Raw genomic sequence first — 26,832 nt, forward strand, 5'->3', positions numbered from 1 at the left:
CCTGTGAAACTGTGAGTTTATAATAATAGGTCTCTGGGTCAGCCATAAAAATGTGCAAACTTCTGTGCAAATGTTTTTGAGCTACTCTGTTGTGGTGTAGGGAAGTGTTCCCATTGTGTGTAATTAAATACTGCACATGGACTACTTGCTCTATCTAAATAATTGTAACCATAATTAGATTGTACCCTCCTACATTTCTTCACTATTAAAAGCCATATAGTGCTCTAAATCAGAAAACATTTCATGCACTGTGTTAATGTCCTAATTATCAGAGATAGTAACAGAAGAGATAACATAATTCAAGGAAATATGAAATATATAAGGTATTTGTAAAGTTTTAGTCAGAACAAATATATCATAGGACACCTTATCCCAATCAATTCCATCAGGAACTGGAACAGCTGAAATGTTACCAAGGAAAGATTTCTTTGCACTGTATGTAATGAAGAATGTGGTTTCAAAACTTTGATTACCAGTTCAGAGTAATGCAAGTGTAATCCAAATCTATATCCATGGAAGGATGAGGTATGTCTTTTTGAGCCAGATGCACAAATCTTGTGGTCTCTCCTTCGATGAGGTGGTTTTGGGTCTGATGAATCTGAAGAGAAATCATCAAAGTCGATAAAGTAACTGGAGGCTGTTTGCATAAGATTGGGAGGCTCGTGGATCTGTGTAGAACTGGTAGAAGACTCTAATGGTGGTAAGTTATGGTAGACACTATCCCTGTCTGTTTGCAGAATTGAAATCTGTGTTTCTGTACATGATGATTGTATGGCATCTGTTGATGTAACAGGAAGAAGAGATACTTCAGTGTTATCTGTCCTACCAGGGAGAAGAAGCTACAACATCGATCATAGCTTCCAACGGGACCTCCGGTAGGCTAATGAGAGAAGACAGGTAACTACCCAGGAGCCCTTTTGGTCTATTGTGTTGAACCGGCCACATGATGTGGTTTGATGAGATCAATGAACACAAACTCTAGTGTTTGCTGCCAGCAGGGCGATGTAAAAATACAGCTCTGGTACCTTCAGCTGCTAGGTTGTTTCAAATTACTTTTTGTTCACTATCTTCTCCTGGACCAGAGCACCGATATTTGGAACTCAAACAGAGTTGCTGGCACTTACTTTTACTTCACCAGTGGCAGAATGTTTCTGGTGGGTGTTGCTCTGATCTTCTTGGAAGTTATTCAGTTCCTGTAAAACATCCAAATATTCACTAATATCAAAAGGTGTTTCCACCGCCACTGTAGGTACTGTCAAGGGAGGGACACACCTAACAGGATCTCATAGGGAATATGACCACCCAGGGATTTTATAGGCAGACTATTGAGGGCTTTCTGGACCTCATACAGGGGATGAACTCAACTGTGACCTGAAACTAATACCCTAGCTACTAAAGACTGCTTTAACTTTAAGTCTCGGTTCTTCCTCTCACTACCATGTTTCCCCCAGTATGATAGGGAAAGGAGTACTGGACAATTTTCCCATGGAGTCTCTGTATTCCTTGGAGGCAAATGCTGGACCCTGGTCCAAATTGAATGTGGCTACTGCTTATGTCCCCCAAAAACTTGCAAGTTTTTCATAACAGTTTGAGTGTCAGCCCATTTATGTGGCCATACCCCTAGGAACTCAAGAGCAGGAATTCACTGCTACCAGGATGTATTTGTAAGACCCAATTGATTGTAAGGTTTCCCAGTGATACAGTGATCCAAATCGACACAAGTCAGAGGCTTGTCTGAGATCAATACAGCTGTCTATGGTGAGCGTGCTATGGTGGAACCCTTCATCTGTTGGTAGATGTTGCATTTAAGGATGAAGACCTTGGTCTGTTTGTATAGTCCTGGCCAACAATAGCGATGCTGTAATAGTGAAATTGTAGCCACTAGCCCTGTGTGAGCAGATGATAGACCCTAATGAGCTGCTAGGATCAACCTAACCTGCGATCTGAATTAGGTATTACTCTATCCCCCACTCCAGGATTATGAGTAAACTGGATGTTTTGCGCACTTAACTGGTAGGAGTATTTCGGCAAGAGTGTGCCGCCGCATTCAGCCTTGACAGCCATCATGATGTCTCCATCTATCCTCATACTAGAACGAGTGATTGCAGTGACTGCATTGTTGCTTTTAAGGATTCGTCAGCCATGGAATTTCCTTCAATATGTATTACTACACGCTGAAGTGCAAGTATCACATGAGTCAGTGGCAAACATGCTTTTAGTTTGGCCACCTGTCCCAAAAGCAGCTTCTGCATTTTCTTGTACCTTTTGGAACCTCTGAATCCATTCTGGCTCCAGTACTTACTGTAGACTGGACACAATAATACAAATCACACACTATGAGTGTGGGGAATCTGGGCTCCATATTCTCAAATGCCAGAATTAGAGCTTTCAGTTCAGCCAACTTCGCTGTCCAATCACATGGTGACTGCGTGTAGGTTTAATGGTGGTGGAATTCTCAATCCTGCATTCTACCCTTTACTGCTCTGCATGCGGCAGAGTACTGGTGCTTTGTCCCTATGGCAGGCTGTGCTGAACCAACAATTTAAATTATGTAATCATACTGATCTAGAGGCATGACTTCATTGGACAGAGGCTATTCATAGTGGAGTGGTGTGGCTCACTGGTTAGAGGCGGCAGACCTGGAAGCAGAGGTCGGCCCGGGACCACGGTTCGATTCCCGACGCGGCAGGGTCTTTGGCCAAGGTCAGCGGACTCGATAATTCTCGCCTCGGTGCCTACTCTAACCATGGATCCCACTCAGCAACTCTGGGCAATAACTTGCTTAATCTCCACTTATGGCCCCATCAGCGCCGGGGATGCTTGTCTTCACCTTGGAGATGCCCAGTAGGGACCATCTCACAGGGAAAGCCAGGATGGGTTCCCCAGCAGTATACAGCGCCGGGACGCCCCGTTGCTGGGGCAGCTGTGCGCTTTACAAGTATACTACATTTACATTTACATATTGCAGATATGTTAGTAGTGTAGAGTAAAATATGTAATCTGCATCCGTTTCTGTGAGTGAATAGGCCCATTGTATCTATCGTGGATGTAAAGCTCTTGCATTTGGAACAGACTCTAAGGCCTGAACAGGAGTCATGACAATTATTTGTTTCCCCTGAGCCAATGACCTTTCTTTCACTACAGCACTCTGTACTGTCATCAGGATGATTTCTGTCAGCGCAAAGCACATTTCTGCATTTGTGTAGAATTGCGATTTATAAGTAATAGGTACAGTGTCTCCTTCATTGAATGTGACATAGGTATATCCTGATGCACCCGCAATTACATGGATCATCAGGTTTGTGGTGTTAACACGTGTGTGTAAATGTTTTGAAGTTAACATGTCAGCTTGAACTGAATGTAGAATTTGTGTGTGTTCAGATGTCCAATCTTAACTTGAAAAGTCTGGATGAATCAAGTCCTAGAATGGTTTTACATCTTCTGCATAGTCTGGAATGTAAGTTCTGCCAAACTTTAGGAAACCCAATATTGATTGGATTTTCTTCAACATGTTTGGTGGTTGTAACAGCGCAGACTTCTCTAAGAAATGTGTTGCAAGGCTTCTGCCTTCACTTGACAGCTCATATCCCAAAATAGGATACTAAAATAGGCAATATTTGATTTGTTAAAATTAAATTTGTAGCCTGTGGGAGCAAGTCCCCAAACTATGCGATCTACTCTTGCCAAGTGAGTTGATAGTTCACCATCCATCAAGTATATGTCTTCGACGTAGAACAATGCTTGGTCATAAAAATCTTGTAAAAGTTCTGTTACCTGGGCTAAAAACAGCCCTAGGATATTCTTATACCATTTTAGCAATAAACAGAACTGCTTTTAAGAACCTGGGACGCTGAATGCAGTCAAGTACCTGCTTCCAGGTGTTTCATTTTGGCAGAAAAATCCATTTTATATGTCCAATGTGATTTTGTATGTTTTACGTAATTTGTTATTCATTAGTGCAGTGATATGCCTGTTTTATACAGCCAATGTGCGTGTAGCAGTGTTCAAGTATCTGTAATCTAACACTAAGGGATATGAATAGTCTACTTTCATTACTGGAAGCAGAGGATTATTCATTGGTGAGGTGTAACTTCCTATTATATCCATGGTGTTCAAGTTTTTCTCCAACCTGTTTTTAGCCTCATGTTTAATGAGGTATTTTTTTTTGTGGTAGTTGGGTGGACCTCACAAGTATGATGTGATAAGGGGATCCACCATCCCAACCCAAATGGTTGCAGTATAACGCCAGAGGTTGCGCTGAGGCAACTCCTTGGGGTGTGATAATGTTTAACTGTATTTGGTATGAAGTTGCAGAAGACAGGTAAAATTACCTTTTGCCCTTTTGGGCAATCCATAACAAACTCAGTGGCCAATCCTTTTCAGTCAAGAGAATGTCATAGCCAAATGACAAGTTCTCACAAAGGAGAACATTTATGGTACCAGGTATATCCCCCTCCATCAGGAATTCAAATTCATATAATTGACTGGGGACATTCATTATCCTGTCCTGTGTTTCCACCTGGATGTAGTCACTCGTTTCTACTGCCGCTAGACACTCCCATAAGGTTCTGGTGAACTATCGTGACTTCTGCCATGCTGTCCAGCGTGGTCAGATCCCACTCCCCATTCAGAAGCAGTGTCCTCAATATCCATGGCATGCTTGACTTTAAGCCAGTTACCTTCTTCTTTTTGTATTGAGGCTTCGACTTTTTAAGTTTCTCTTCTTTTTTATTTGTTATAACTCTTTTTATTGAGAGCAGTAGTACAGGTATACAGTAATGTAACATAGAGACAGAAAAAACTCTTACAGGTTTCAACCATGAGCTTGAGATGACACAATAAGGAGATACAATTATATGTGCTTACCATTTACACTAATCAGCCGATATAACTTCGTCAAGAGTGGGGTGGGTAGGGAGACACGGGAGAACACAGATACTTCCATGGTATTCATTCCATTTTGTCAATATCTTAACCCATTTCTTTGAACACCCTCTGGACACATAGACTGTTTTTTCTCTAAACATACACCAGTCCATATCCTGCTTCCATAGTGCCAGTGTTGGGACCTCTCTTGCTCCCCACAATCTAGTGATATTGCGTTTAGCTATCATGTGCCCCAAGGTCACCCACAGCTTCTCTTTGCTTTTCAGATCTGTTGGTCCCCACAAATTAAGTAAACATCTTTTGCTCTCCAGGTATAGTACCTGACCTAGCACCTCTGCCATACATCTTAATATCCTCGTCCAGTATTCCTGAATATTCTGACACTCCCACAACGTGTGGAAGAACGTACTCTCTTTACCACATTCTCTTTTACACCTTGAATCCTCTCCATAGCCCATTCTGGTCAGGGCTTTTCGTGAGTAATACGTTCTATGCAGTATTTTCAACTGTACTAGTTTAAGTCTCGATGAGATTGCCACTTCCCTTGGAGACGCAAGTGCATCATTCCAGTCCTCATCGTCTAGCACTGACATGTCATCTGACCACTTCTCTCGCAGCTTTACCAGACGATCCGTGGCGTGATTAATCAATTTGCGGTACGTGAGGGATATTGACTGATGGGCAATATAGCCGTCAATAATCCTATCTTCCAGCGGTGTTGCTTCGTGTAGGGTTTCCCGTTTTGGGATGTGTGCATACAGAGCATGTCTCACTTCACAGTATCGTAATAGTTCTGGGTCTGCCATGTCATACTCTAGCTGCAACAAGGACAACTCAATTACTTTACCCCCTTTCCACATGTCTCCCACTCTTGACAGTCCTATCGGGTCCCACTTATCAAAGCCTCTGGAATTTCTCAGGGTGCCCAACATATACGAATCCCACTGGGGGTTGGCTTGTGTGAATTTCTTGTCCCACCCAAGACTCCTGTGGGCTGCATGCCAGATTTGGACTGACTGTGCCATTGGCTCTTTGAGTGAACCTTAGCAGGTTTGGAATAGACCGCCTTTATGTATGACGCTCCTGGTAGCAGTCACCTATCAATTAGGTATCCCGGGTCGTTATGTGGACGATATATACCCTGATTAATTGCGACCAATTGCGCCACCCAATATTATTTTTTTATATCTGGGAGCCCTATTCCCCCATCATACCAGCTCCGCACCAATTTAGGAAGCAATATTCGAGGTGTACCGGTAGCCCACAATAGGGTTCTCTGCTCGCTTTTGATTGCAGCGAAATAGGAAGCAGGTACAGGGGTGGGCGAATTGTGTAGAATGTATAAAAAGCGAGGTAGGGACATTATTTGGAAAAGAGACGCTCAACCCAGCAGGGAGAGCGGAATGGTCTTCCAGTGCTCCACATCACTTTGAAGCCGTCTCAATGACGGCAAAAGGCTGCGCTCGTAATGCTGCTTAGGGTCTCTTGTGATGTAGATGCCGAGATATTTAAAGCCATCAATCACCTCCAGCACACTGCAACCCCTGGGCAAGAGCGGGAACCTCCCTCTTTGCACATAGATCACAGACTTGGCCCAGTTAATGGCATAACCAGAAAATCTACCGAAGGTGGTGAAGATGTCTAGGACTCTGGTGATCGAGGCCCGTGGTGACTTTAGGTACAAGAGGATATTGTCGGCGTACAGGGAGATACGATCCTCCCAGTCTTCCGACCATTTTAGGCTCAAGTGCCAGGGCAAAAAGCAAAGGAGACAGGGGGCATTCCTGTCTTGTCCCACTTCCAAGGGTGAAGATATTTGATTTCCTGTTATTGACAACCACATGTGCCAAAGCTTCAAAATATAAGAGTTTCACCCATCCAATGTACCCAGGTCCAAACCCCATCTTCTGCAACACCGCAAAGAGGTATGGACATTCGATTGTATCAAATGCCACGGCAGCATCCAAGGACACCACCGCCGCATCTTCTCTTAGCGTGTCTACTCTCCCGAGTACCCCCTGGAGTTGGTGTAGATTTAGGGAGGTGTTTCTAGATGGCTGAATCCCGAATGATCCAGATGGACCCGATCGGAGATCGTCCTGATCAACCTTGTGGCCGGCAACTTTGGCTAGGATCTTCACCTCTGCGTTCAAAAGAGAGATAGGTCTGTACGAGGAGCAGAGATCCCTAGGTTTACTCTCCTTATGTATTACTACCACCGTGACCAGCCACTGATCTTGGGGAAGCAAACCGGCTTCTAGGCTTTCCTCATCAATGGCCTTGAGATAGGGGGCTATTTTGTCGGGTTTTAGTTTGTAGAGTTCAATTGGGAGACCATTGGGGCCCATAGCCTTCCCGGCCTGCAGATCCCTAATTGCCCTTGCAATACTGGCAGTCGAACATTGTTTAATAAAACTCTCGACTCTTCTATTGCATAGACCGATCGAGATTTATATATCCGAGTATAGTATTGTGCGAATTTGTCCACTACTAGTTGCACATCAGTGATTGTTTCCCCCACTTCAGTAGTAAGTTCCGTGACCAGGCAGTTAGCCTGTTCACGCCGGTCTAGCCACGCTAACAGTTTGCTCGTTTTATCCCCAAGCTCATATATCCTACCATGCTTTTCCCTCTGTAATTCTTTTCTCTTCTTTTTTAATTATGAAGCTGATTTGTTTTTTGTGCAATCCAGAACGGAATCTCCTCCTGTCTATTGGTAATTTTACCCATAACTGCATTGATTTACTTTGGACTAAATCCAGGCATATCTTGACATGCTCAGTCTAGCTGGCGAAATTTAATGAGTTAGGGTAGATTTCACTAGCGGGGTTTAAGCCACGCCCCTCTTTTCCATTGGCTGGTGGCACCGTTTATGCTAAGCGGTGGTCAGCCATTGGAAAAGAGTGTCTAGTGACGTACAGTTTTCTCTTTTAGAGCCGTCCCAGTTGGACTGGCTCGGTTGCTTTACGTTTGTGGTAAAATCTTTTCTTATCTTTATGGGGCCATGTGTTTCAAACATATGACCCCATAAAGACAAGAAAGCTTTCGTGAAGGACGAAAGTGAAAGCGACCGTGCCTTAGCAGCTCAGCCAGACGTGGCGAGACTCCACCCCCTCTGCCATCGCCGTTCCCGCACACTCATCCAGGGACCGCGCGCCGCAGGTACCGTTTTACTTTATAAATTAATGCGGGTGCCCACCCCGCTTATGTGAGCCCTAGCGGGTGCCCACCCCGCATACTAACTTTATTTCTACACTGAGGGAGCCTACCCCTCATTTGCCGCCCGAGATTGCGCTGCTGCTGCCCAGCCGCGTACGCCCAGAAGTCAGGCAAGTTTGCCTGCGACATGGGTGGGGCCTGCGACTGGGCCGGCGGAAGCCCCCCAAACTATAGTGAAACTTGGTAAGCAGCACTCTAGTTCTCCACCGCTCCAATTACACAGAATTAACCCTTGACCTGCAGCTTCCCTCTTGCACCGCACCCCGCTCTGTCAAGGCCCCTCAGCGCGGCTCCACAGCACCATGCCATTCATAGCTTTGTCGATGCACCCAAACTCGGCCCTGCGGCACTCTGCTGCTGCAGGGCTGAGGCACAGTGTACACCCCAATCTTCCCTGCAGCACCCTCTTCAGCGGCAGCCACGCAGCGTTACCAATACACCGGATATTACTGTGTAATCTGCACGCATGCTGCGCAGAGAAACCCAATGTTGCCAGTCGAGACGGTACTCGTGAGCAACTGGCAGAGTCTGGGCAAGAGGGTGAAGCCACGACGGGGACACTGGAAGCCCGCTGCCAGGAAGTAAGGCAGGAAGCACCTACACTCACTGCACTGGGAAGAGCAGTTGGGCCCTACCCAAGTGAGCCAGACAGTAGGAAGAGGACGGTGGCATCCCGTGGCACTGTGCCACCTACCCGTGACCAGCTCCTGACATGTGCCTAGCCCACTACGCTTCGTGAGAGACCGGGCCACACCTAGGCGCTTTTGGAATCTGCCGTGCGGGAGTCCAGAGGCCATCCTGGAAGAGTAGAGGTAGGGGGGATGTCCAACCAGCTGCCTCTTTCCAACAGGTGGCTCCTGGGGCAGGGTGATAAAGCAACAGACCGGGTACAAGATGGGCTGCCGACCATAAACTCGCCCCCCCCATAACGTACCACTTCCTGTTGAGGGCACCGGATGCATTAACTCTCTTCCCCTGTGTCCTTCCTGCCAACCCCTTCCCCCATTGATGCAAGTCCACCCACTGACCTCCCTCAAAAAAATGCAATCATTAGTAGCTGATCCCGTCACTTGCGACCTAGGCCCACCTCACCATAGCCCGCAACTCCCCCCCCCCCCCTTGTACAATCATATCTGCCCAACCACTTCTGGCTATTGCCCTGCCCCTACCGGTCAGGCTACCACCACTCCTCAGACAGGGTTGGAGGGTCGGACGGCCCCCTTACCATTGTCACTCCGTCTCCCTCCTGCCCAGGACTCAGCCGTGCACAGCAACCTCCACCCCCTCCCTCTAGGTGCCACCTGGCCCCTCCGCCCCCCAGAAGTGGCCATGCCCCATCCTGACACTCCAATCAGGACAGGTCGGTTGCTGAAAAATAAAACTGTAATAAATAAACTTTATTGCAATTTTATTTTTCAGTTTTGTCCTGGGGCTCTCATAGTGGGGCAATGCACCCCCGCTCAAAACGGAGGAGCCGACCCAGTCTCCAAAGCGCTGGCATCCCTCCTGTAAAGTGGGATATTCTCTCCACCAGACTACATCGCCCAGACTGCATTATAAACGTTGTCTCAATCCAACACCAATACGTATGCAGATGCACAGAGCGTAATATGCCATTAATTACCATTGTTGTTTTTTTGGGGGCTGGTCATAATTCACACCCTATAAAGCCTGCAGTGGGTGAGGACGCCCCTCAATGCCAGCTCAGAGGAGCTGCAAGCAGGTGTTGCTCCAGGCTGCTCTTTCATGTGCAATAGTTTTATTGATATTAATAAATATTTATGAAGTGCAACAAATGCCCACGAGCGTCTTTGCGTTTATGGCTGTAAGAAACTGTAATGTGATGTAATGTGATTGAAGGAAGTTGAAGAGGGGAGGCAAAGAGGCAAGATGTAATATCTTTCCTAAAAATGCTGAATTTTGGCTGACCTCTCAGATGCCAAGGCAGCCGATTCCAAAGTAGGCAGAAGGAATGACCACAACTCCTCCCACCTCAAGAGGCTCAGATGCACATTCATAGCCAGAGCCGAAGGGGTTAAATCCCTGCAATAGGTCTCACCTTTCATTAAGTTTAAGCCATTTGCTTTGCTAATGGTATTGTATTCTAGCTTTGCATTATTTAGTGTATATTTGTGATATGTTGTAATTGTATGTAGTTAGAATTGCTTTGTTAGCTGTGTAGTAGTTTAAAGCATAGCGTTAGTAGGAAAAGAGCAGTGTTTCAGATTTGGGAGGTGAATGAATATAAGAATAGTATGTGTGTTAATTTCATATAGTGAGGATTACAATAGCATGAGGCAGGCGAAAGGGGCGAGGGGAGAGAAAATATATGCAAATATATGCACATATCACAAATATACACTAAATAATGTAAAGCTAGAATACAATACCATTAGCAACGCAAATGGCTTTAACTTAATCAAAGGCGAGACCTATTGCATTTTCAATGCTTGTTGTTTTTGTTTTCCCTTTACTTCCTTCGTTCTTCCCTCTTCTTCTCATACTTCCTACTTCCTTCCTATGGTCCTATTCAATTTTTTTTCCCACCCAGTGGCATGTCATCGCAGCGAGAGAGTGGAAGCGTCGGACAAGGGGTGCAGCCTCACCCCATTTTTTCTGAGGTGGAATTGGCCACACTCATTTTTCATGTACAGTGCCACCTCCCCTCCATGCTGGCAGCAGGCGGCAGGCCTGGGAGGGGGTAAGCCTTGGAGTAGAGTGCTGCGGTGCATGCACTGGTGCCCTGGGGTGCAGCGCACGGTGCAGCAGCTGAAGCACCGCTGGACAGACATCATCTACCCCTTGAACAGGACCAGCTCTACCTGCTAGGCGTTTAGGTTGCAGGGCTTTGTGAGTAATTATTTATGTGTAGTGTTCTACAATGCTACTATGTTTTTACAAATAGCATACTGTTCACAGTGAGAGGTAGGTTAAGTTTACGTTACGAATATTATTTGATCCAGTTTGAGCTAGCCAGGTGCTCGCCGTTACCTAATCAACTCACGGCACTCGCTTGGGCTGATTATTTAAGAAGTCATTCAAATGCTGTCCTGTCACTAATATAGTGGAAGTAGTAATATCAGTGAGTTAGTGTTCTCTGCGCCTTTTGTTATGTAGCTATAACAGTCCCAATCTCCCAGTGATTTGTAGAATGCATCTATACATTGAAGAGGAAGACTAAGTTGGCCCATCAAAGGGGGTTTAGAAGCAAACATCAATAGTTGCAAACACGAGGCATTAGTATTTTAAATGTAGTTTTGGTTAAGGAAATTAGAACTAGGGCTTAGGTTTCGTAAATTAGTAATAGGTCGACTCAATACTAGTACTATAGGTGATCTGATTTAGAAAGTATACTGTTACTGCGCTTGCTTTTGCCTATCAAAATATTTTTGGGGAGATTAACTGCACCACTTAATAATTTTTGTAATCTTTTTTATTTCTGACATCAGCACCCAAGGGCAAGTAGAAGAGGGCATCATCAATGGCAGGCCAAGACGGGCTGCCACCACCAGTGCCGTGGCTGGTGGAAGTACCAACACCACAAGCAGCAATGCGACCATGGCCAATCGCTCTGCTGGGCCCAGTAAGTCTTGTTATTATTATTATTTCCCTAACTTTTTCTTCTCCCCACTATTAAAATAATTTTTCCTTCTTTATTCTTTTTAGGTTTCGCCTGCACAGCACTTGCACTGTGCTTGTGAAATCTTTTTTGTATTAAATATATCTTAAAAGGGCTTACATCACACACACTTGCTTTCATTGCTTTTCATTGGTCCCTGTGCTTGTAACTTACTTTTCCTCCATTTCTATTGGCTGTAGCACCCTGTTTCCTGTTTCCTTGTATTGTTCCTCTCCTGTGCTTCTCTTATCAGTTTCCCGGTTCAGAAGTACTGTTTCCATCTGCTTTTTGGGGCACTTTATAAAAATATTTTTCCTGCACAGCACTTGTTTGCCTAATCTCCCCTGCACAGCGCATTCCCATAATCATTTTCCACCTGGCTGCATGTATTTCTAGCGTGTATATCGGCTCCATTTTAATTTTTGTTCATTTATTATTTCATGAGGCTTGGAACGCATCATGCTCCAAGCCTCGCTTTCAGCCCTGTGCTCCACTCTCTGCAAAACCTCAAAATGTGTTTATTTAGGCGGGAAAAAGATGGCTGTGTCCTTGGTTAGCTCAGTGCTGCGGGCGGAACGGGCACCGAAGGGACTTTTTTATTGCTGTCGCCTGCTGAGTATTTCTGGTAAGAGGTTTGCGCTGCATGCAAGGCCAATACTCTTTTCTTAGGGGAACCACAATCATTCTTATTCATCCTTAGAGCCCGCTTAAGGGAGAACTTCTCTCACCTCTTCTGTCCCTCTGATTGGCAGCCGACGAATATATGAGTTGCACCTCACAGACAGTACGTTTCCATGAGGAGCTCGTCCCATTACAACATACCCCAAGAAATCAAAGCAACCTTAGACAGAACCTGTATACCATAGTGATCAAAAAGTGGCTGCAAGGAATGCCACCCTTGCGAGAGACTTCGGCAAAGAACACCTCGTTGCTCATTGGAGAGACTTTCCCTACCAGAAGATCTGTCCAAGAATACAACCCCTACCTTCATTTAGATCATCCACTCCATTTTTATTTTTGTTCATTTATTATTTCACAAGACTTGGAACGCATCGTGCTTCAAACCCCGCTTTCAGTCCTGAGCTGTGCCCTCCGGAATGCCTCAAGATTTATTTATTTAGGTGCGCCCTTGGTTAGCAGAGTGCTGCTGGGCAGCACGGGCCCCGAAGGTACCTGTTTATTGCCATTCCCTGCTAATTATTTTCTGGTAAGAGGGTTGGGCTGCGTGCAAGACCTATTCTCTTTTTTGGGGGAACCAAGGCCAATCTTATTCATCCTCAGAGCCCACTTAATGGAGAACTTTGTTCCCCTCTTCTGCCCCTCTGAATGGCAACCAATGAATATATGAGCAGCCCCTCACAGACAGTATATTTACACGAGGAGCCCATCCCATTAGAACATACCCAATCCATCCATTCAGAAAAGAATACACAACCGAAGAGCAGTGCATCTAAACATCCGCCCCACCCTCAAAACACAGGGTTCTTCCTCTAAGCAACTACAAAAGAAATCTGAGAGGCCTTAGACAGAACCTTTATAGCATAGCTATCCATAAAAAAGCTGCAAGGAATGCCACCCTTGCAAGCGACTTTGGCAAAGAACACCTCATTGGAGAGACCTCCCTTACCAGAAGATCTATCCGACAATAGAACCCCTACCTGAAAAGTTTTCATTTAGCTTTAGTGTGACATTTCTATGATTTAGGATGGCTATGTGACACAATAAATGACACAATGTCACTAAAACGGGCGTTTATCTCAGCGAAATGAGAACATTTAAAGGAATTACGTTTTTCTGAAATACAATTGTCTAAAACTGCCTTTATTCTTTTCTCCCTTTAATGGAGCACAGTGCACTACAACTTTAAGTCTAAGAGCACTAAACAGAGTCCCAGGCTACTGCTAAATTCACACAAATGCAAATATAGCACAAATTTTCATTCTAAACTAATACAGAATAATATGCACAAGTCAGCCAGGTACAAGTGTCAGACCGTTTTTAGGTTTCACCTGCACATCGCTTGCTCTATGCTTGTGAAATCTTTTGCATTAAATGTGGAGTTTCTTTAACTTATATTGCACAACTGCTTTCCAGCTTAAAACTTACAAAAAACATATGTATTAATCATATAGGCGAAACCTAATGCATTTTCAATGCTTGTTTATTCTGTCTCCTTTTTCTTCAACTCCTCTCCTATCTAATGTTTGTTAAATTATTTTTATCCCTGCATCACCCTTTTTTCTATATTTCATGTTTCTGTAGCTGTCTTCACCCTGTCTGTACTAGTAGTCTGTAGCTTTCTTCTGCTTTTTGGTAAGCTTTCCCTGTACCCTTATATATCTTGTGGGCTGGTTTTCTAAGACTAAGAGAACATATTTTAGGTACTCTACTGTAAAGATTGCAGGCCCAAGTAAACTATTTTTCTCCACGCATTATTGCTGGCAAGGCTTTTCTTTTTTATTCTCATGCTCAAACAGAAAAACGAGAGTGCCCATGGTCATGATGACACCCCCCCATGTTGTGCTGTTTTAGCAACCCTTTTACACCAGCAGTTTCCATGGCAGTGCAGCATGGCAGGAAAGAAGTATGAAGTCCCACTGCATTTGTCAACCAAGACCTTAGTCAGAAAAAGGATCTCCCTTGGATCAATATGTTTCAACAGTCACTCAAACACACAAATCTCTCAATAGCAGGATGAGAATGGACACCAAAAATGCAATCAAAATACTTCTCAACAAGTTTATTAAACTTAATCACATATGTCACAGGATATATATAATATTACCCAAATATTTTTGCTAAAAAGGAAAAACAGTTTTCCAAAAGTAAAAACATAAAAAACTTTTCTGTTATAATTCATAGACCGGTAGTGTAACCAATCAACATCAATATTTATATAAAACAATACATTGAAGAATTGGGAGAACAAAGAGAGAAAAGGACAAATTAATCCTAATCTAAGATAGGGAATCGCCAAATCAAAGATTCATCGGTTGTGACCACAATGAGACTCAAGGCGGTACAAAAGGGGGTGGTGATGGACGGAGCATCAGAACCAATCAAACACTCACACCCAGTCACAGATCTGGGTTTGATCCATCACCGTTCTTTAGCCCACTCTGCCACCCCAGTTCAGACATGGCCATATGCAAATCAGTCTGACCCTGTCCCTCATGGGAACAGTCCAGCCCGAACTGCCAAGCCATGCCTTCCCTGGACCGGAAACAAGCTTCCTAGGACCGGTTTCTGGCATTTCAACCGTCTTCAGCCAGGCTTGCTTGAATCCAGTGGTAAAGTGAGCAAGGGACTCACGTCTGAGCATACCCTGCCAACTTATGGCGAACAAAGCGGTACAAAAGGGGGTGGTGATGGACGGAGCATCAGAACCAATCAAACACTCACACCCAGTCAACAGATCTGGGTTTGATCCATCACCGTTCTTTAGCCCACTCTGCCACCCCAGTTCAGACATGGCCATATGCAAATCAGTCTGACCCTGTGCCTCATGGGAACAGTCCAGCCCGAACTGCCAAGCCATGCCTTCCCTGGACCGGAAACAAGCTTCCTAGGACCGGTTTCTGGCATTTCAGCCGTCTTCAGCCAGGCTTGCTGGAATCCAGTGGAAAAGTGAGCAAGGGACTCACGTCTGAGCATACCCTGCCAACTTATGGCGAACAAAGCGGTACAAAAGGGGGTGGTGAATGAGACTCAATCATGATTTACATGTCACAGAACCATTGTCATCATAGATTTTCAATGATTTCCTTGTATTAAGAGCATCGACGCGTTTCGGTAGGCCCTAGTATACAGCCAACACCTTCCTCAGGATTAATTGTAGATCCCAATTTCTATATGTTTAAAATCTGAAAAAAAAAATTGTATAACAAAACAATAATATAAGTGACTTTCTACGTGAGTAATTTCAAACAATACATTCTTTATACTATTATTATGCATTTTGATGTCCCAAACTCATCCCATACTTTAACACATATTAAAGCAAACACACACACATACATAGATTTGTCAGTACTAATACCGTCCATCAATTAATCAATTTTAGATAAATGTTTAAGAACATTTTTTATCTTAGGATATATTTGATCAGCTCCTTATAATTGACATTTTCGGCTAAACAGTCTAACACATTGTTCTCTCTTAGTTAGTGGCTCAGAGCATTTCATGTATATTAGACGGTGGTTTTTGTAATGGTTAGACTCACAATTATTGAATGCAGAACCCTTGGCTCGTGAATATTATCGAACTCCTCTTGTATAGACCCAGTCGACTTTTTCAGCACACAGGTACCATCAAAGGGGTAATAGGGTAAGAAAAGCCTATTTAGGTAGAGATATAACACTATACTCTACTGGTAATTAAGTTTATGATCAATTCACATTATCTACAGACATTCCTGAATTTACCTCATACACGTCTTGAAGTTGTTTAACTTTTCGCGCCTCAAAGGCAGTTATTCATATAGTATCCTTATGCACACGCCTGGTCCCCAGATCAGCGCATAAATGTCTCCAAGGATCTAATAGAATAGGGGAAGTCTATATTACACAAAGGCATTCAGCTCCACTAGTAGTGTATTACATGGATAATTCATGTCATCTACAGGTGTTCATGAATTTACTCTTCACTATAGAGGTCGCTGCTCAGACCAACTTCTCAGTGGTAGGCTAAAGAGGTTGTCAACCAAGACCATATCTCCTTCACTGACCAATTTATTCCGCCCTTTCATTCCGATTCAATGACTCAGAGTCATCATAGCTCTGTTCCTCCATCACAAAAAGTTTTTGGTTGGCTTGACTAATGGGCTTTTCTAACATTGTCAACCAACAAAATGCCCCAAGTGATATTTTTGATAGAACATACTGCTAACGGAACTGTAGTGATGTATTGGGGCTGTATTCTGTTAAAAAAAAAAACAAAAAAAACATAAATAAGGGGAGGCATATTTGGCATCTAAAATGTGTAATGTTTTTTCTAGCCACAAAGAGCACCAGTGTTGGATCCAGCACCAGTGTGCCAGATATGGAGGCGGTTGGAGGGGGTGTACCAGTGACGGTAGGTACGAACCGTGGTAAGCCACAATGTTTGCTTATTGACAAATTAACAGTATACTGTATTTATTAAGTGAGACAGATATGCATCCCACCCATCATCATTCTAGGAATGTCCATCTTGGGTGCCTGGCCGAACGGGTCTGGTAAGGTAAGCAGGAGTGTTATGGAGCTTTTGCCTTTCATGCAGGAGAAGAGAAGGCCTGCAGATTGTAAAACAGAAATTATATTGTAAAGTCAAGGAGAAGAGTCATGTTAATTTTGCCAAGAAGACTCAGAGGCAGAGCAAGAGCATATGCTGCTGCAATCATTTATTGTATTGCTTGTATGCGATTAATTAACTGAGAAGGGAGGATAATTTACAACCAAACACAGACAAGTCGCTGCATGTGCAGGGCTGATCAATCTCACAACTGTCATCATAACACTTAGCCGAGTGTGTCCATCATGTGGTGATGTGGCATCACAACTCTTTCTCCAGTTACAAGCAACAGTCCCCCAGTCTGACCACAACCAAAGAAGAGGAGTTTCACATTTGAGCCAGCACACACACTGAGCAGCATTTCCCAAATGAACGCACCTCTCTCCAGTCTACATAGCTGAGTAGGCCTCAGACTCATCATCATCATCATGGTTTCCTTTGAAGTTGATAACTTCCTTCATCTGGCTGTTTAGGTATTCCCGCCCTTTGTCCTTTCATCCTTCTCCTGACTCTGAGTAATGAATCAGCCCAACTCCGACCGAGCTTGATAGACTTGTAGTGCACTGCTATTGAAGAACCAGAAGAGAAACAGAATTTGAGTATTTTGTGTATGTTAGAAATGGGGTCTCTAGTTGGCAATGGTCCAAGTAGGGACCCTTGCTGCTAGTCAGGGAAAGGGGGTTTTGCCCTTAGACAACCCCTTCTCACCCTCTTGGTAGCTTGGCATGAACAGACAGACTTATTTCAGAGGGAGTGTGTAAAGCATGTGTGCACACATAAAGTAGCGCAGTGAAAACATTACAAATGGACACCACACTAGTTTTGAAAATTAAGTCATCTTTATCTAAACAAAACTAGACCAACATTCCACCATACATATGTCAAGATATCATCAAAAATAGGTTATTTACAAAAATAAAGCTAGTAGCAGCACATAGCTCCCCCTGGGGCTATTAACCGATGAAAATCCCAAAGTATAGCATGGACCGTGCCATGCGCTGGCCAGGCATGGAGTCACACAGACCCCCAAGAAAGGTATCTTGGCAAATAATGAAAACAAAGACAGTGCATGGAGTTGGGGAGGGGATGCGTCATTGGTGCCAGGAGGTGTCGGTTCCTTAAGACCACAGGGGAGGGGAGGCGTTGGTTCCTTATAACCACAGGGAAGGTGAGGCATCAGTTCCTCACTGCGATGCAGGGGAGGGGAGGCGTTGGTTCCTTACTGTTGTCGGGGAGATGAGGCATTGGTTCCTTACTGTTGCTGGGGAGGTGACATTGAGGTGGCGGCGAGGGATCAGTTCCTTACGACGGTGCGGGGTTGATGGATTCAAGAGGTCATGCACATCAGGTATCAGCTCTGCAATAATGAAGCAGCGGTGTCGGTGAGGTCGGGGTTGCGCTGTGAGTCGGGGCTGTGCGTCGTGAGCGTCACGAGTAATGCCCTCAGCTCTGGTGCAGACAGCTGCCTCAGTGACGGTGTCAGAGTCGATACAGTGCTGATTTGGCAGGCGTCGGGGCAGAGGAAGTGAAATCTTTGTGTCCCTGAGATTTCAGAAAAGGATACAAGCTCTACACCAAGCCCCTGAAGATCTTTTTGAAGCAGGATACACTGCACAGTTCAGTCTTTGTCCTCTACTTGGCAGAAGTAGCCACTGCAGGCAAACCCAGCAAAGCATCCACACAGCAATGGGGCAGTACTCATCCTGACAGCTTCTTCAGCTCTTCTCCTTGGCCGAGGTTCCTCTTGAGTCCAGAAGTATTCTAAAGTTCTGAGGTCTAGGCCCCAATATTTATAGCGCATTTTCCTTTGTTCTCTTGTAGCAAAAAGTCTCTCAGCTCAGTCTGTTGTATGGAAGTTAGCATGAGCTTCGCTGCCATGAGGCTGCTTTTGCGCACGTTACTACATGCCTTTATTTTGCAAGACTTTGTTTGTGCCTTTCACATGAGAACGGTGTGCTTTTCACATTCTCTGCTGTTCTCTGGGGTTTAGTCTGCACATGATGTACAAGGCCGATAGACAATGCCTCTTGTAATTCTGTTCTGGTCAGTTCCTCGCACCTAGACATAACATGACACACAGCTGCACTACTGAAAGTCACATGCTTTAATATTGCAGAACTGCATGTTGTTCACACACTTGGAGAGAGACCTTTCCAGAGAGAAGAGCTGTGCTGTTCCTAAGATGTAAACCTTTCATCTAGGCCTTGAGGTATGGTGTCTGCTTGACAACATCCAGACGTCTTCTTTTTTATAATAAACTATTTCTTACCACAGGGAGGGTGGTTAGGTCCTATAGTCGTTTTCCACTGTCTTTATAATATGACATCCCCCTTTGTATTCTATGGAATTGTAACAATGCTAACGGTATTGTGTTTTGTTGCTGGTAATGGCATGTGTACTGTATCATACAGCACATTAGTTAAAATAAACATTTTAAACTATACTGTGACTCTGATTACTCTTATTGTGGACAAGTATGAGTGAGTGAGTGAAAGAGTTGTCTTGCTACCACGATTCCTGAGAGAGTCGGGAGTGTTGTGTTCTGGGTTGTCTAATCATTTGTAGCTTCGTGATTGTATAGAATGAATGAGTCACTATAGCTAGCCGTTTTTGGGAATTTTGGGGACTAAGGTGATAGGTTGGTACACCACTATACACCGAGTTCCTGGTTTCCTGCACATAGTTCTGTATATGTGCAGACTCCCTGCAACATGGTGCCGCCAACGTTTGGTCTGGTTCTTATCTGCGAGACGCTTGAGTAGTGCTTGTGCTTGTCCACAATCGCCTCACTTCTGTTTCCGGAGATGGTTGTGACGGCGCTTGCTCCTATATTGTGAACCTTTATAGGTTTTTCAAACTTGAATTTTAAAAGGTCTTTTTATTTACTTGTTATACTCACTATTGTGCTGCCACGTGTAAGTTCTTTTTGATCATGGCGGCAGTAGCTATTGCGCCGCCTAATAGAGCTGCAATCAAAGCTTATTTGACTCAAAATGGAGTCCCTGATGCTGGTGTTGCGCTCATTTTTGTTGTTGAGGCAAATGCAGCTTATTCTTTTGAGGTGTTTTATTCTTGGGTCCCATTTCTGGCAGTTGACGGGCGGATTATCTGTTTCATGAATATACTGCCACGGCCCTTCCTGTAGGTTATCGCCATTATATGTCTCTTGAAGTTACGTTAACGGTTTGGCAACACCAAATATGGTTCAATGCCTAAAGGCCTGCTTCCTGATTTAGCTGACTGTACTACTTGGGGTAAAGTGTTAGCAGCGGTATATTCGATGTGCTTCGACACCCCGTCGGTGACTGTACTACCGGCCATGATTAAGCGTGTTCAAGATGAGCACGGAGCCGAAGCTGCTGTGGAATTGTGTATGCGACTTGTGGGGGTGTTCGACGTAGTGGCTGATATGATCCTTGCTAATGTTAAGGGGGATACCATGCACTTTCAGGTGGCTAACTGTTTGGAGGCCGTGGCTGACGTAGACAAGCCACGAGAATTATCGAAGATTATTTCAAAAGCTTACAAAACTATAGGGCGCAATAGTCTGGGGGTTAAGCCCTTCTCTCAAACGCAGACGCCACCCCAGGCACCGAAAATTCAATCTGATAAAGATGGGCGACCATTGTTTTCTAAAAAAGAACTGGAAAAATACAAAAAAGGGGCAGCAGCAACAGAAGCAGGGGTCGCGTGCAGGTTCACAGACCACTGAGACTTCTGAGCGTACTTATGATTTGCGCGATCGTGTGAAACTTAAGTCACCTAATAGATTTCAAGTCCCTGAACAACGCTCTCCTCGTTCTTTAGAGGACACATTGGGCTCACAACTCGGTGGTGGGGACCGCCAAGGTCCTGGCAAAGGACCATTGAAGCAACAGGGACAGGATCTTCCTCGACAGTTTGATGTTAAAGCCGAACAAGAGGAGCAGCCTCGGTTTCAGCCACCATTTCAAAAGAAGAAAGTTGCTGCTTTGACAGCGAAATATACCTCAGATGGTGAGAACCAGACTACTGGATTGGACCTGGGCGGTGACTCTGCTCGACAGCGCAGCGGAAGTTACCATAGTGCGGGAGGCACTGCGTCCTTGTCTGGAGGCGAAACCAACTGATACTTTTGTTACTGTAGAAACAGCAGACACCCGAGTTGCCTCTCCTGATAGACTGTATAACATTGTTTTTCAAATTGAAGGTGACATAGAGCATGTGATCACAGGGATTTTTTGGGAAAATCTTACCTCTTCTTACGACATTTTGTTGGCGGAGGCACAGTTTGTTCTAGCCGCATCTAGAAGGGAGGACTAGATACTTCCGAGTTTTTCGCGTTACGTCCCAGAGGAGCATGCAGAAGCTTTTGCATCTGAGTGGGCTTTGGCCCTTGCACCGGGGGTGAACCGTAACCAAGTGGGCTGGGCTAAAGGTTCTCCGGCAGATGAGATTCTATTGTGGTCTATTCCACAGCCTCAACCCCAATATCCCATCCGGCGGGAGGCTAAAGCCCCCATGTATGATGTTCTAACTGAGCTGGAGTATCAAGGTGTGATAAAGGCATGCTTGCCACTGATAAATAATCCTCTTTTTACAGTAGCCTACCCCGATGGGTCGTATCGCATTGTGTTAGATTACCGACATTTGAATTCTCATTGTCGTACATTTGCCGAACAAAATACCCATAGCTCTGCACTAGTGGACAGTCTTGCTCGTAAGAAATACAAAATGACACTTGATATTTCGAATGGCTTCTATAGTCATAATCTGGCTCCTGAATGCAGTCAATGGACAGAATTTGCGGCCGGTGGAAAACAGAAAAAATGTAGGCGTTTGCCCATGGGGTATAAGAATAGCCCCGGGGTATTTGCTGCGCATGTTGTCTCTTTGTTAGACAGCATTGACCCTGATGCATACTCGTACGTTGATGATATTTATCTGACGGACGACGAACTATGGCCGCATCTATGCCTTGTCGACCGCATCATACTTATGTTTGCCGAGTACGGTTACAAATTCAACTTTGCCAAATCACACATCGCCTACTATGCGGTTCTCTTTTTGGGCTACAAACTCAACAGTGAAGGTAGGGGCTCAGCCCCCCACTTTCTGGAGAAAAGTGCACAATCGCAGTCTCCATCCACACTGAAGAACTTCAGTCTTTGCTAGGATTTTTTAATTCGGGAGGACTTACCTTCCCGATTATACCCAGCGTATCGAGTCTCTATATGCTTTGATATAACCTACATTTTCATCTGCCAGCTGGCTTCCGGAACATTCAGCTATACTGCAATCTTTGCAGTCTGATCTGCTTGAATATGAGTACTTGTTGACGTGTGATAACCACACAAACCTGGTGATAAGAATCGTGCCAGGCACAGTGGGTTTCACTTACTTGACGTACAATGAGGGTGACTCAGTGCCACTTGCATACAAATCACATTTGTACACTTCTGATGAAATGCGGTTTTCGAATGCTGAAAAAGTTTTGACAGCAGTACAGATGGTGGCCCTGAAGGAACGCGCACTGGCACAGGGGAAACGCATTCTGATGGTTACGCCTTTCCCTGCTTTAGAAGCAGTGACTAAGGCAAGTTGTACCAAACTCTAAAGCATTACATCCCCATTGGATACAATGGGCACTACTGAGACATCTCCTGATGTCACATTTATCTTTTATCCCGCTCTTCAGACACAGGAGTTCTTGCAATATGAACATGTTCATCCTCCTCTTCTGTCATTACTTCCTTTAGAGCAGTACAAATGTATTATTTACATCGAAGGCTTGGCGCAACCGGCCACCGGCTCTAAACACGCTTATTCAGCGGCTTGTGCTATTGTGGCAGGTACAATGGTGAATGGTGAATTCAAGTCTAGCATAGTGCATACACAGGCGCTAGGAGACTGCACTGCCCAATTGGCTGAGCTGCGCGCTCTGGCTCTTGCTCTCGAGTTTGCAGATCCAAATGTGAATACTCTAATTGTGTGTGATTCTTACTACTGTGTTCAGTCTTTCAATGACAACTTATTCTTTTGGTCTCAAAATGATTATCGAGATTCTAAAGGCAGCACGATAAAGCATAAACAGCTTTGGGTTCGAGTGGTGGAACTTAGAAAACACCTGCCACTAACACAAGTTATCCATATTCTTGGCCATCAGTGTGTGGGAGCACATGCTGTTGGTAATTATTTGGCTGATGAAGCAGCCAAATCTGCAGTAGCCACGTGTTCCATTGCTGCCGTTACAGGTCCATGACTAAGATTGATAATGAAATTTTGGCAGCTATAGCTGCCACTACAGAGGGCACTAATGACCCGCAGACCAAGATCCAACGTTTGCCTCTAAGGTGTACAAGGACGCGATGAAGTCTTTGGGGGTGCTGGTGCAGTTTTCGTCTCCATGTAGGCCTGAGGGCAATTCAATTGTGGAGCGAATGAACTGTGACTTAAAGCAATCTTTGACAGCTAGGGTCTTAGGTACTGGCAGAAACTGTCTGGCCCATTTGTAGAGAGTTCACGTGCACTTAATAAACTCCCTAGATTACCTCTAGGTGGGCCGAACCCATACGAAATGCTCTTTGGCATTAAAATGTTTGTGCCAGACCTTGATGATCTAGACGTTATGGCGGCTGCCGCAACCTTTGACGTAGATAATCATTATACTATGTTACAGGACCTACGAGAAACCCGTGACAGTCTTGCAGCTGAACATGTTCCCTCTTCCACTGATGCTGCACTGCTTATTCCGGTGGCTGGCTGGCTTCCGAAAGTTGGTGATCTGCTCCGAGAAAGATTGGAGAACAAAAAATAATTTGGCCCCTCTTATCGTGCACCGGTTCAGGTCCTTGGCTTGATGTGTACTCGTACAGTCATTTTACCACCGCTGCCTGTTCGCAAAGAAAACAGATACATCTCAGTGGACAATGTCAAGTTACAGTGTCTGGCTGATTCTGAATAGTGTCACGCCTGTTGTTTTGTGCCCCACAATTTCTAGGAATCCTGGGGTTGCCGCGGCTTTGAATACTCCACAGGACATTGTAATTGAGATGGATCCTATTGTTGACCATTTGCCTGTCCTGCCTGCTTCCTCTTCCAGTGCAGAAATTGAATATGCTTATCCTACGAGGGAGTCTTTGCATGAATTGCCAGAAAGTCCTTTACACCATGCCCGCTTTTCTTATGACTCATCCTCCACTTCATCAATTGGCCCTACCAAATTATGTATTTTTTTCTCCTGGTTCAAAAAGACTTACTTAGTCCCACCACGGACCTACATCTGTTTGGTACTCATCCTCATTTTTCTCTTCATGTCAATTGGTTTTGTGACAGTATTTTTCTTACTCATCAATGATCATTACTTGCCAGAACGCTCTGCTGTGAACTTGGTCAATGCTATTCTGGCCCCCCATTCATCTTCCCACATAATGAAACGTGATCAGAATCTTGTTAACATTTCTGCGTTCCCAGTCGCAGATGGCATCATTTGGGATAAAGTAGCTTTTGAAATGCATGACCTGACTGAGGTGCTCGACGTGCCATACGTATTTCAAGTCTCCATGGGAGATGTGGTGACACAGGACTTACGATCGGATGATTGGGATGTGCATGCAATACAATCACTGTTGTCTGATTTAAAGTATTATGCTGCTTTTAATGCTGAAGACTTGTATTTAAATTCTGCCAATTCTGCTGATTTATTCTGTTATCAACATTATGGGCATCATTTCCTGCATATGACAAATATATTAGGACCTGTTTTCAATTATACACAATAGGAACATTGCCCTACACCGGTGAAAGGGAGCTCAAAAACCCATAGAAATAAATGTACATACTTCACAGATTATGATAGGTCTACACCTGAGTCCTATTATTTTAAATTACACACTTCTTCAGGCCCAAGGTTATGATGACCCATACAAAATTGATTTATTCCAATTTTTTCCCAAAATTATCTGTCAATACAGGGCTATGATCGCTGGAAGGCCACCATTGATTTAAAATCAATTTGGGGTTCTATGAACTGGCAAGTGCAGGGCACTGAAGCCTTACATCGTGCCTGCCTCATCCCAACACAAATATTATTTTTGAATGATACAGTGTACAAAACAACTTGTTTTGGTTTAGCAAGTGCAAAAAAGTTGAACGCCCCTGCCATTCCCTCTTTAGCTGAATATAACAATTCGCACGCATACACAAATCTTACCATTGACGTATTACAAGCCTCATTTCAAAATAACACTTTTAAGGTCTCTGATGTGGGTCCTTCTGGGTGGCTAGTATGGCAAACGAATTTGAATGCTTGCTAACTGCATTTTTATAATACAACACATGGTTATACATAGGATAGACCTGATCCACGTTTTTCAAACTCACATTCGGTTACCACCTATTCGGTTGGTAAATTATGTCATCAACGGTTGCATCACTCTACACTACCCTCCTTTAAACAACACATCACTTTTGTCCAGTGGCATGAATTTGGCTGACTTTTTACTGGGACCCAGGGTTCCTAGAACAAAGAGATTAATTTACGCAGTTTACAATGAAATATGGAAACTTTCAAAAATGGAAGCAGCGTTCCGTTTGCGTCAAATTGACCAAGCGAATTTGGAGAAGGTCCTTGCTGTAGTTGACAATAGTATAAACACACTATCTTCACGCATTTATACCTTAGATAATATTGTTTCTTCTGTTATTGATATTGTACAAGAGGATGTATCTGTGTTATACCATGGTCAAAAACAATTATGTTCAGTTATGCAATTCGCATGGACTTTACAGACTCTAAATATTGAAAAAGTCCTGTTGGATTATCTAAATGTCTCTGCTTTGTTTTTACCATTCAATCTGACTGAACAACAGCAGTTTATGTCCATGAGAGATGCAATGTAGACTCTTTTACACATTGAAAAGTTAGACCCTTTGCCTTTCTCTGTTGCGGAAACTGACTCTGCTGCTTGGTTAATTCATGTGGTTATATCTCTACCATTCTCATTATTTCAGTTCACCTCTTGTATGAAACATTACCCGCTTGGACACTTTGAACCCCTAGGTAGCACATTTCTGCATGAGTTGTGGTCTTTGCCCTTCACTTACAGATGTCTACGGGAGGGTAAGGAAGTATACCTGACAGGGGAGGACTGTGATTCTACAGTAGATCATTCCTTTGTTTGTAAACACATAAAGTTGCATGGGGCTTGTAACGTGTCAGCTCCTAACCTCGCTTGTGTTTTAAAAGGTATCCCAGTCCACGCGATAACTCCCGCCTTTACCCTGCTTACTTACGGTATCTATCTTATTTTGAATAATGAAGACTGCTGCGGATTACTGGCTGGATTCCCGTATACAGTAACGGTTTCACAACGCGTATCTTGCTGTAAAAATTTGCTTTTTCCTCCCCCGCGTGGGAAGCTAGATAGCTCAATTTGGCCTTCCATTCCGACTTTGAAAACAGAATTCAACAAATTGATTAGACGTAAAGTGCTTTTATTTCAACAAGAAGTCCCCCTCACTTCAGAGTGTGAGACCTTCGACTTGCAGATGGCTAGAACATCTAGCGTGATTCAGTCCCTTCTGAATATTAACCTCCCACTACATTCTTGGGAGCTTATACACTGACTATTCAATGTGTCTGACATGCAAGGCCTTGCAAATTTTTTTAAAGGTGTTTGCTCTGGACTTGTGACTTCTTTTCAGACAATATTTGGAGTAATACCAGCCTTTATTCATTCTATCTTTTCCAGCGTCTTGGGTGGATTCCCATTATTACTGGCATTAGCTGGTGGAATCCTGCTTCTACTGTGCCTGCTGTGCAATGGCTGCTACTCTTGTAGTGCTGCACAGACCAG

General features: G+C 44.3%; 1 long non-coding RNA gene across 1 annotated transcript in view; it reads left to right on the plus strand.

Moving 5' to 3' along the window:
• The first annotated feature begins 12,294 nt into the window (after positions 1-12,294).
• LOC146821767 (uncharacterized) overlaps positions 12,295-26,832 on the plus strand; it is a 91,976-nt gene continuing 77,438 nt past the window's right edge. Inside the window, exons 1-2 of the long non-coding RNA XR_014962769.1 lie at positions 12,295-12,350; positions 16,722-16,798. This is a non-coding gene — a long non-coding RNA (uncharacterized LOC146821767). The remainder of the gene's footprint in view (positions 12,351-16,721; positions 16,799-26,832) is intronic.

The sequence above is a fragment of the Triturus cristatus genome, chromosome 6 (genome assembly GCF_964204655.1).
Source record: "Triturus cristatus chromosome 6, aTriCri1.1, whole genome shotgun sequence".
Taxonomy (NCBI): Eukaryota; Metazoa; Chordata; class Amphibia; order Caudata; family Salamandridae; genus Triturus; species Triturus cristatus.